We start from the raw sequence: 13221 nt of genomic DNA on the forward strand, positions 1-13221 counted from the left end.
TTACAAAATGATCTAGAGAGAATTCCTGTATGGTACGAAAAGTGGCAATTGGCACTAAACAAAGAAAAGTGCGAGGTCATCCACATGGGTACTAAAAGAAATCCGATAAATTTTGGGTATACTATAAATCGCACAAATCTAAGGGCTGTCAATTCGACTAAATACCTAGGAATTACAATTAAGAGCAACTTAAATTGGAAAGACCACACAGATAATATTGTGGGGAAGACGAAACAATGACTGCGCTTTGTTGGCAGAACACTTAGAAGATACGACAAACCCACTAAAGAGACAGCCTACATTACACTTGTCCGTCCTCTGCTGGAATATTGCTGCGCTGTGTGAGATCCTTACCAGGTAGGATTGACGGAGGACATCAAAAAGTGCAAAAAAGGACAGCCCGTTTCGTGTTATAGCGCAATAGGGGTGAGAGTGTCACTGATATGATACGCGAGCTGGGGTGGCAGACACAGAAACAAAGGCGAGATCTACTTACGAAATTTCAATCACCAACTTTCTCTTCCGAATGCGAAAATATTTTGTTGACACCCACCTACGCAGGGAGAAATGATCATCATAACAAAATAAAAGAAATCAGAGCTCGAACGGAAAGATTTAGGTGTTCCTTTTTCCCATGCGCCCTTCGAGAGTGGAATGGTGGAGAAGTAGTATGAAAATGGTTCGATTAACCCTCTGCCAGGCACGTAAGTGTAAACTGCAAAGTAACCATCTAGATGTAGATGAAACATTCCTCTTTGACTTTCGTGCTAGGCTTTCAATTTAGTGCTGTTGTGTAAGGCTTGCTTTCGTATACGCGAATAATCTTGTTGAGCAATTTGTTGTTGAATTGCTTCCGGTAGCTCGACGTAAGACCGTTACGAAGACTGCCTCACAACTGACGTTTCCTTGTACATTCGTACACATTATCGGCACGTACGCTCAAGCGTATCTACTTCAATGTGCTCGCACAAGGCAGTGCGACTGAAAATCTATCAACCGGCAAGCAGCTTGAACAGTTGTAATGGTTCCGCAAAATTTCACTGCTTACGTTCAGGCACGCAAATTGCTCGACGTACTGCTCCACAGATCATATTGCAAACGTTTGTTGGTGGATCCGTGCTTATCATCCGAATTGCTACACAAATACAGTCAGTTTAAATAAGGGTCGCCACCCTCGCTTTGGCTCGCGTGACAGTGTTAAATTTCTCAATATTCTGAAGTCTATAACAACCGTTTGTAGAAATATTCCAAAATTCTACCACTGGACCGAAATATAGATACCGCTAACAGTTCATATGCCGATTACAAATGACTCCTAGGGACACAAAATTATTTTATCCACGTTGTATCTTTTGAACACCGCGGTCGTTAATTGTGGGTGGTGAACGACGCAACCAGCCGCATATATTTTTTAAATGTTTTATTTTAGTGCCATAACCGGTTTCAGGCTAATACGCCCATCTTCAGATGGCTGATATTTTTCGTTACACGGAGGTTTTGACCGACTGCATTCCATTTGCTCCCACACTGCACCAGAATATTTGATTTCAATTATTCTCGTGCAGTGTCCGAGCAGACGACATGCTGCTGGTCAAAACATCTATGTAACGAAAAATATCAGGCATCTGAAGACGGGGGTGTTAGTCCGAAACCGGTTATGGTACCAAAAGAAAACTTTTAAAAAGTATTTGTGGCTGGGTGCATCATAAGCCAATTGAAAAATTAAAAAAAAAATGGCTCAAATGGCTCGGAGCAATATGGGACTTAACTGCTAAGGCCATCAGTCCTCTAGAACTTAGAACTACTTAAACCTAACTAACCTAAGGACACCACACACATCCATGCCCGAGGCAGGATTAGAACCTGTGACCGTAACGGTCACGCGGTTCCAGACTGTAGCGCCTATAACCGCTCGGCCACACCGGCCGGCTGAAAAATAAAGTTCAATAGGGACAGACTCTCACAAAAACACCGCACTCATCTTTCCACTGAAACGAATGTAACAATTTATTAGCCCCCAATGAAAAACCTTGTCAAGTCCGTGTCGTTCACTAAAACGCCGCAGTCCAGCTAGGTACCTGACTCCAAAACCTAAATGGAGCTCTCTGCCTACTAGGCGTATGCACACTTGCTAAATGGCAGTGGCTTAGCAAAATTGTTGCTTGAAATTAACTGTGTCGAGTGACCAGTTCAACTGGGAATGATAGTGGGGCCCATGAAGACAATAACGGGCCCGTGAAGACAAAAATTGAAGAGGGCTTAATTTTGAATACACTTCCTTAAGTATGGAGAAAAGTGATAGTGCCAGCTAGGTTCTTTGTTTGCCTTTTTTTGTAGATAACTGCTGTCCGTTAGTAGGATTCTTACACGTAGCATGAATTGGCTGTACTGAATTCTGAAATGAAGCCAAATTACTAAAAAGAAAATTTGACTGAAGTTACCCATCAATGACCTATTTATTGAAATCAAGACAAAACTTGTAAAGAAAATAACATCAGGAAGTGCTATAAGTAAATCAAAGACATTGAATATTCGCTAGGTAGTAGCAACTGCGTAAAAATTGACGCAAAAATTTAATTACATCACGATTAACTAGTTTGAAAGAGAAAGATAATTACTTTAAAAGAGGTTAAATAAGAACAAGAGATTCATATATTCTGTTTAAATAATTAATATTACAAACTGACTGAATACGAAAAAGGTAGAAAGTGCAGAGAAAATTATATTTATTTTCATAGAAGCAACATAAAAGGATGCCTGTACGAGCACAATCATATCGCTGAATTGACCTTTAGCTTAATCTCTGATACTGTTTTAAATTTATAGAACAAAAGGGCGTAATTTTCGCTGGACTAAATTTACATTAATACGAGATTTACATAAATGGTTTTTGCTCTTGATATTGATTGAGAGCAAGGTTTATTTTCAGTATCTACTCCTATATTAATTTTGGATTAGGTTAATCTGAGTAGGTTATCTATTATGTACTGATGCGAGTCTGCGACAGAAAATTCGCGCATTGTGGTAAGCTTTAAAGATATTTAAGTTTCTTACCACAGTGAATCGAACTGCAGTAGTCTGGAAGCAACATTTTTAACCAGATAGTTTATCTTGATTGCATTTTCGTAACCCTTTAGGTAATTGCGATTACTTCCGAGCACTATTACCACTTATTTTGAAATTCACGAATGCATATGAGCACTCATTTAAGAACTAGGGAATATTTATGATAATATAGAAAATAAGATGCGTTAACTGTAAAAACTGCTCATATCTATAATGACTCCCTTGTGCTGTAGAATCTATATTGACGTACACAAAACGTTCACCATACAGTGGCAAACTGAACGTACTTTGATTGGCACAGGGTTATTTAAATTAAATTATAAATCATACTTTACTGTCAGACTGACACAGTAAAACCTCTACCCGAGAGACCACGCGGGTGCCAGATTTCACGAGTGCTGCAAGCCGGCGGCTAAATTTCGCGAGCTCTCTCAATCCTTCATCAACCATCCTTCTCCCCCTCTCCTTGTCAACCTCTTCTTTTTCTGCCTCTGCTTGTCCACCTCCTCCTCCTCCTCCTCCTCCTCCGCTCTCACTTTCCGTCCCATTCTCCCTCCCCCAAATCTCTCTCCCTTTCCTCCTCACCCCTCCACCTCTGTCCGTATCCTCTTCCTCCCCCTCTGGCCATTTTCTCCCTCTCCTCTACTCTGTCCATTTCCTCTTCCTATCTCTCTCTCTCTTTCTCTCTGATCCTGAGTCTAATTTATTGTTAATGCAAACGAAACGTCGAATGGTAAATGAAGTCACTTAAAATGACTGGGTATATTGATTAGGACCATTAATATGAGGGGCACAGGAGAGACTTCTCCAGCTGCCGGATCTAGTAGGATAGCAGCTTCAGTGGCAGTATTTCTCACAGTTTTAATCTGTGAACAGGCAGGACTGAAAAGTTTCAGATGATTTAGATCTCATAGCAGTATTTCAATTATAAGTCTTTAAGCCATCAACAAAATTTCCCACTTGCCTCTTAAAACTGACGGCGAGAAAGAAAACAAAACAGCACACTGTTGTGAATACAATTTTATTTCAAATCAAATGTAACGGAAAAGAATATGTGTGGAAGAAACAATTTGTCGAATGGTTTAAATTCCCGAATATCCAAGTTAAACTGATTATGGAAAATAAACCGAAGTCGTACATTTTCACAGCACAGCACTTTCTTTATCGCAGTCAGCTTTAACAGAAAATCTGTACAGAGTTTGTTTAAAAAAATATGTAGCCAATGTCCACCCGAATGGTACTAGAGTGTCGTGTAAAAATTTGAAGTAAACCGATCAAGAACTTTCAGACATTTTTTGCTAACAACAGTTGCCCTTCACATATAAAATGTATATATTACAAATATTTAAACGGTATTCAGCCGATGTCTGCGCCAATTTTTATTAATATGTTGTGTAAAAATTTGAAATAAATTGGTCACGAACTTTACGTGGCTTTTGCTAACAATGTTTCCCCTTTATGTACCAGAAACATATTTATATACTATATATACTTAAAAAGTATATAGATTACGTCCGTTCGAAGGTTTATTGGAGTCTATTGTAAAAATAGGGAAACAATCGGTCAAGAGCTTATCCCCTTTATGAATTACATTTAAATTTATATACCGTATATATTAAAAATATGTAGCTTTTGTCCGTCCGGAAGTCTATTAGATTATAGTGTAAAAAATTTAACGTAAGTTGTTCAGGAACTTTTTGAGCTTTTTGCTAAAAACTTTTATGTGTTATATATACATTTACGCATCACATGCTTTAAACAAATATGTAGCTTATGTCCGTCTGAACGAATATTAAAGTATCATGAAAAAATTTGAACTAAGTCGATTAAGAACTTTTCGAAGATTTTGCTAACAACTTTTCCTCTTTACGCGTTATTCGAAATATGTAGCTTATGTCCGTCAGAGGGTTTTGGTGTACAAATTTAAAGTAAATAGCGCAAGAACTATTCGAGACTTTTCGTATTGACGTTAAACAACGGGGCCGTAAATTCAACTAAGTGCCCAGGATTTACAATTACGAACAACTTAAATTGGAAGGAACACATAAAAAATGTTGTGGGGAAGGCTAACCAAAGACTGAGTTTTATTGGCAGGACACTTAGAAAATGTAACAGACCTACTAAGGAGACTGCCTACACTACACTTGTCCGTCCTCTTTTAGAATACTGCTGCGCGGTGTGGGATCCTTACCAGATAGGACTGACGGAGTACATAGAAAAAGTTCAAAGAAGGGCAGCACGTTTTGTATTATCGCGAAGTAGAGGAGAGGGTGTCACTGCAATAATTTTAAACAAAGGTGTTTTTCGTTGCGGAGAAATGTTCTCACGAAATTCCAATCACGAACTTTCTCTTCCGAATGCGAAAATATTTTGTTGACGCCAACCTACATAGGGAGAAACGATCACCATGATAAAATAAGGGAAATCAGAGCTCGTACTGAAAGATATAGGTGTTCGTGCTTTCCGCGTGCTATACGACAATGGAATAATAGAGAATTGTGAAGGTGGTTCGATGAATCCTCTGCTAGGCACTCAAATGTGATTTGCAGAGTATCCATGTAGATGTAGATGTATTTTTATGTACTAGTATAGATACAGGTTTTTATATTACATGTGTCTTTTAAGAAGTGTGTAGCCCATGTCCGTCCGAACATTATTTGAGTATCACGTAAAAAGCTGAAACAAATCAGACAGGAACATTTCCAATATTTTGCTAATTACATTTCTCCTTTGGCGCGTAATGGGGCCGCTTACGGATGTGGCTGCCAAGGAGGGGAAGGAAACCAGTGTGCACTCTGTGCAAACCGGGAACAATTCTAGATGTGGTAAGGGTGCCTCCCGATGCCATGAAAATCGCATGGTGCAGCCAATTGCAGATGGGTGGCTCATGTCGGTACAAATGATACGTATCGCTCTGGATCTAAAGAGATTCTCTCTGGTTTCGGACGGTTAGTTGAAATGGTAAAGACTGCCAATCTTACTGGTGAGATGAAGACGGAACTCAACGTCTGCAGCATCGTCGACAGGACCGACTATGGCCCTTTTGTACAGAGCCGAATGGAGAATCTGAATCAGAGGCTCAAGCTGTTGTGCCACCATGTTGGCTATAAATTCATCGATTTGCGCCATAAGGTGGTGGGTTTCCGGGCTCCGCCTAACAGGTGATGGCTTCACTAAGGAAGTGACTACATGGGTAGCGGGAGATGTGTGGAGGGTTTTATGTTAGAGCGCTTCGGGAAACCACGCAAAGGGTGTCAGTCTACAAAGGTGCAGGGCAAACACAGGAATGAGAACATATTAAAATCGATATTACAGTCGTAAATTTTCGTAGCTGTATTGGGGAAGAACCAGAGCTCCAAGCGCTAACATAAAACACTGTATCTCAAACCGTTATAGATACGGAAAGCTGGTAAAAGCCGAGAATAAGTTCATCCGAATTTCTTTCAAAGGTCGTAACCGTGTTCAGAACGGATAGATTACATACCGTTGGTGGTGCAGTGTTTACCTTATGGTGAAATCTAAGTAGATAGTTCTTGTGAGTTAATCTGGATATGGGTTATACTTGACAACCGGAATAAATTAAAACCCATTCGTTTCACCGACCCACTGACTCAGATAATATAGTTGCTTAACAGTCTTATTTCAAATTGATACCCCACTCGTACAATTATAATTGGTGGTGACTTCAATCTGTCCTCGACATGATGGCAAATATACATGTTAAAGCCAGTGGCAATCACAAAACGTGGTCCGAAATTGTACGGAATGCTTTCTCAGAAAATTATTTCAAACAATTAGTTCAGGAGCCCACTCGAAGTTTAAATGGATGCGAAAACATACTTGACCTCGAGAGCCAGAAACAATCCTGAGCAAATAGGGAGCGTCATGACGGATACATGTATTAGTGACTGCAAGGCTGTTACAGCAGGACTGAATACAACACACAAACCCACTAAAAACAAACGCAAAGTACAGGGTGACAATTATTGAACTATATGATAAAAATCGTAAATTAGTTGCAGACTACAGAGTGCACACACTTTATTCAACATGAGAACGTCACTACAGAGATTCGGATTTAGATTATGACATGTTCGATATGCCTGCCATCATTGGCGGTGATGCGTAGCAGACGAAAGGCGAAATTCTGCATGATCCGCTGAAGTGTCGGAACATCCATGCTGTCGATGACCTCCTGAATGGCCCTTTTCATCTCGGCAATGGTTTTGGGGTTATTAATGTACACCTAGTCTATAACATAGTCGCACAAAAAGAAGTCGCATGTGTTTAGATCCGGGGAATATGGCGGCCAATCGAGGTCCATGCCAGTGGCCTCTGCGTACCCCAGAACCAGAATGCGGTTCACAAAGTGCTCCTCCAGGACATCAAACACTCTCCTGCTTCGATGGGGTCGAGCTTCATCTTGCATGAACCACATCGTCGAAATCAGGATCACTTTGGATAATTGGGATGAAATCATCTTCCAAACCTTCACGTACAGTTCGGTAGTCACCGTGCTATCAAGGAATATCGCACCGATTATTCCGTAACTGAACATTACACACCACACATTCATCCTTTAAGGGTGAGGGTTCTCAGTCCCTCAAATGTGCCAAGTTTGTTTATTGGCTAACCCATCCAAATGAAAGTGGCCGACAACAACAAGCCGCTTACGTATTTGCATACAAATTCCCATCATGTCCCGCGGCCAGCCGTGCAGTTTGGACGTCCTAACGCAAACTGTTCAGAAGTTGTGACAATTTTATTTCATATAGTTCAATAAATGTCACCCTGTACATCTATTTAAAAAAGCAGATAAAAATTCGCTTGACCGCTTTCTAAGGGACAATTTCTAGCGCTTCCGATCTGACTATGTAAGGTTAGACTATAGTTGAATTCCTTTATCTTCGCGGCTCGCGCATGCCCGCCCAGACGCGGGAGAGTGCTGCGTTGCCAGTTGCACACGACGCACGCGCCAATAGAAGCAGCGCCATTGTATAACTAGTTTGCAAGCTTAGGGGGGGAGCGCGCAGTTCATGAAGTAAAGCCATCACGGCCGCATTAACCCTTTCGCTGCTACAAAGACGTGCTCCCTGCATTCCGTGCTGTGCGCGATTTTGTCACTGCACTGCTCGCCTTTGCAGACACTTGGTGTTCCCACTGCTTTGACACACTTATCATTCGATTCCACAAAAACTATTTGGCCCAAAAATTAGATTTTTACATGTCTTCTTGACTGATACCTTCCCCCCATAAATGACTTAATTTTGTTTCGATGTTCAACGCAATTATTATGCAGCATTAAATGTAGTAAACCATTGCACGAAATTTTGAAGAGTTTGCAGAGTTAGAAAGCCATAGCGTATATTTCCATATGGTCGATTTTAGTTGCCACAATGTTGAGAATGAAATGTGGACAAGATACCTAAATTTCATATAAAATTTACTGTGTAACAATATCTCATTTAAGTACCACATAGGTGTCGTACGTAATATTGAGAAATGTTCCGTCTTTCGCGACTGTAGCAAAAGATTTATTTACACTTAGCACGTTTGGCTTTATTTTAAAGCACTTCAATTAATCAAAAGGAAGTAGACAAAATACATTAAACAAAACTGTGGACCTTCAAAAACATTAGGACTTGAATATATCGTCTATCAGTGAAGTGCTCTGAGCTATGTCAAATATAATTTTTGTGTGTGGCACACACAAACATCATTTATTTGCTAAAACACTGATCAGCCAACACAAACGTTGAATATTGTGTTACCGCAGCACAAAACTACGAAAGGTGACTTGACAATGGAGGAGACAAAATACTGTCCACTGAAGATGCTTCAAAAGAGAGAAACGCGTCTGGTCTGAATAAGTCGCTTATTACAGTTGCAGAAGAGGAATATATTTCAGTACCATAGGTGAAACTGCGACTGTGGAACAAAAACAAGAAAGAGAACATGAGTACCATTGTGTATGTGCCATACCTTTCATTGATTGAAGTGCTTTAAAATAAAGCCAAACGCGTTCGGTGTAAATAAAACTTTTATTACAGTCGCGAAAGACGGAATATTTCTCAATATTACATATGACACCTATGTGGTACTTAAATTAAATGAGATATTGTTATACAGTAAATTTTATATGAAATTTAGGTATCTTGTCCACATTTCATTCTCAACATTGTGGCAACTAAAATCGACCATACGGAAAGTATACGCTATGGACGTCTACCTCTGCAAACTCTTCAAAATTTCGTGCAATGGTTTACTACAGTTAATGCTGCATAATAACTGCGTTGAACATCGAAACAAAATTAAGTCATTTATGGGGGGAAGGTATCAGTCAAGAAGACGCGTAAAAATCAAATTTTTCGGCCAAATAGTTTTTGTGAAATCGAATGATAAGTGTGTCAAAGCAGTGGGAACACCATGTGTCTGCACAGGCGAGCAGTGCAGTGATGACAAAATTGCGCACAGCGCGGAATGCAGGGAGCACGTGTCTGCAGCAGCGAAAGGGTTAATGAAGAGACAAAGCACTAGAAATTTCAAAAAATTGCATTCAAACGAATATCATTCATGAAGTAAGGCACTTCGATATTGTTTTTAAATAATTAAAATATTAAGTTCCACACAAGCTTTGAACTCATTGCCTTTCACATAGAAGTCCAGCGCCTTAATCATTACGCTAACGCAGATCGTCTGCCTACAGAGTAGAGTGAGGAGTCTAACACGTTACGCAAAATACTGACAAACACTTTTGGTATGACTATGAATTACTCACGCTTCGTCGAAATACAATAGGAAATAAACAATTACCGCCCTTCTTTAGTGCGAAAAAGCGGTTCGTGAGATTGATACAAACACCTTTCCTTCCTATCGCCTGAATTAGGAGTCTTATTGCTTGTTTGGTTTAATTAATTAATAGAATATGAAGCAATTGGTGTAAAGAACGATTTTTCCAAACTTTCTATAAAAGAAAGTCTGCTATCAAGACATTGCTTTTGTTCTATTACTTTATTTATGACTGAACGTTTCTAATACTGAAGACACTCGTCCATGCTATGCACTGCAGTCGAGATCTGGCAACGTCGTTCTCTGTTCATTGGCTGACTGTGTTTTGTGATGTCAGATGCGCAGAACGAACCTAAACTCGGCCGCCAACATAAATGACGCGCACTTTAGCTGTGGTTTGAATTCAGAGAAATAGTGTCTACGGCAATTGAGAGAGATATACCACATAAATTAATAAGATATGGTACTGATTACAAATAGTATACAAAACTGGTCAGAACACTGTTGAAGAAGCAACGAAAAAAACTGCCAAATTTAAAGGAACGGAAAATTCTCAAGATTGACGAAGTTCTACAGAAGATTAAAATTTAGCGCGAGCGTCAGTGCGAGATGGTTCTAACAGTTTCCACAGCGAACCTCTGTCTCGAAATCTGACAGAAAACCCAAAGAGATTCTGGTCATTAGTAAAGCACACCAGCGGCAAGATGCAATCAATACCTTCACGGCGCGATCTCAGTGATGATGTCACTGGCAACAGTGCCACTAAAGCAGTGTCACTAAACATGGTTTTCCGAAAGCCCTTCACCAAAGAACACTAACTAAATATTCTAGAATTCCAATCAAGTACAACTGCCATCACGAGCAACTTAGAACTAGATATCCTCGGTGTAGCGACGCAGCTTAAATCAATAAAGGCAATGCCTCCAGTCCAGATTGTATTTCAATCAGGTTCCTTTCAGGGTATGCCGGTACAGTAGCTCTATACTTAACAGTCATGTACAACTGCTCGCCCCGAGGAAGGAAATGGGAGAAATCCGCTGAATTACAGAACCGAATCACATCGACGATTTGCAGTAGGATTTTGTAACATATACTACGCTCGAACAGTATGAATCACCTCGAAGAAAACTATTTATTGACGAATAGTCATCACGGATTCAAAAAATATTATAAAGCTGTAAATTCAGCTACATGTTTAGGAATTACATTTACGAACAACTTCGATTGGAACTATCACCTAGATAATGTTGTGGGTAGAGCAAACCAAAGACTGCGATTTATTGGCAGAACAGTTAGGAAGTGGAACAGGTCTACTAAAGATACTGCTTTCGCCACTCTTGTCCGCCGTCATTTGGAGTACTGCTGTGTGATCCGAGTCAAGTAGCAACCACGGCGGACATCGAAAAAGGTCAACGAAGGCAGATGATTTCATATCACCGCGAAATAGGGGAGAGAATGCCGCGAACGTGGTAGCTGAATTGGGGTAGCAATAATTAAAACAAAGGCATTTTTCGTTGCGGCAGTATCTTCTAGTGAAATTCCAACCAACAACTCCCATTGCGAAAATATTGTACTGGCGCCCACCTACATAGGAAGAAATTATCATAATGATAAAATGAGAGTAATCGGGACTCGCACAGAAAGATTTAAGTGCTCGTTTTTCCCGAGCTTCGTTCGAGAGTGGAACGATAGAGAAGTAGCTTAAAGGTTTATCGATGAATCCTCTGCAAAGCACTTAACGGTGAGTTGTAGAATAATCATCTAGATGTAGATGTAGTATGTATTTATATCCCATATATATTAAAAACATGTAGCCTATGTCTGTCTGAACATTTATTAGAGTATCGCGTAGAAATTTGAAGTAATGCGGTCACTCACTTTTGGAGAATTTTGTTAAGAACGTTTCTGTTAAAAAGTAGCGTATCTTGGTCTGTACGTTTTATCAGAGTATCGTGTGAAAATTTAAAGTAATTTCGTCAAGAACATTTCGAGATTTTTGATAATTATGTTAAACACAACTGGACTTTATATCCACAAATCTTACAAAAATGGATGTATATGTGTTTCTTTATGTGTACGATGCACATTTCCTTGTAAACCACTGGATCAGTTTCAAACAAACTTGGTATATATACACTCCTGGAAATTGAAATAAGAACACCGTGAATTCATTGTCCCAGGAAGGGGAAACTTTATTGACACATTCCTGGGGTCAGATACATCACGTGATCACACTGACAGAACCACAGGCACATAGACACAGGCAACAGAGCATGCACAATGTCGGCACTAGTACAGTGTATATCCACCTTTCGCAGCAATGCAGGCTGCTATTCTCCCATGGAGACGATCGTAGAGATGCTGGATGTAGTCCTGTGGAACGGCTTGCCATGCCATTTCCACCTGGCGCCTCAGTTGGACCAGCGTTCGTGCTGGACGTGCAGACCGCGTGAGACGACGCTTCATCCAGTCCCAAACATGCTCAATGGGGGACAGATCCGGAGATCTTGCTGGCCAGGGTAGTTGACTTACACCTTCGAGAGCACGTTGGGTGGCACGGGATACAAGCGGACGTGCATTGTCCTGTTGGAACAGCAAGTTCCCTTGCCGGTCTAGGAATGGTAGAACGATGGGTTCGATGACGGTTTGGATGTACCGTGCACTATTCAGTGTCCCCTCGACGATCACCAGTGGTGTACGGCCAGTGTAGGAGATCGCTCCCCACACCATGATGCCGGGTGTTGGCCCTGTGTGCCTCGGTCGTATGCAGTCCTGATTGTGGCGCTCACCTGCACGGCGCCAAACACGCATACGACCATCATTGGCACCAAGGCAGAAGCGACTCCATCGCTGAAGACGACACGTCTCCATTCGTCCCTCCATTCACGCCTGTCGCGACACCACTGGAGGCGGGCTGCACGATGTTGGGGCGTGAGCGGAAGACGGCCTAACGGTGTGCGGGACCGTAGCCCAGCTTCATGGAGACGGTTGCGAATGGTCCTCGCCGATACCCCAGGAGCAACAGTGTCCCTAATTTGCTGGGAAGTGGCGGTGCGGTCCCCTACGGCACTGCGTAGGATCCTACGGTCTTGGCGTGCATCCGTGTGTCGCTGCGGTCCGGTCCCAGGTCGACGGGCACGTGCACCTTCCGCCGACCACTGGCGACAACATCGATGTACTGTGGAGACCTCACGCCCCACGTGTTGAGCAATTCGGTGGTACGTCCACCCGGCCTCCCACATGCCCACTATACGCCCTCGCTCAAAGTCCGTCAACTGCACATACGGTTCACGTCCACGCTGTCGCGGCATGCTACCAGTGTTAAAGACTGCGATGGAGCTCCGTATGCCACGGCAAACTGGCTGA

This window comes from Schistocerca americana, chromosome 2, assembly GCF_021461395.2.
Source record: "Schistocerca americana isolate TAMUIC-IGC-003095 chromosome 2, iqSchAmer2.1, whole genome shotgun sequence".
Taxonomy (NCBI): Eukaryota; Metazoa; Arthropoda; class Insecta; order Orthoptera; family Acrididae; genus Schistocerca; species Schistocerca americana.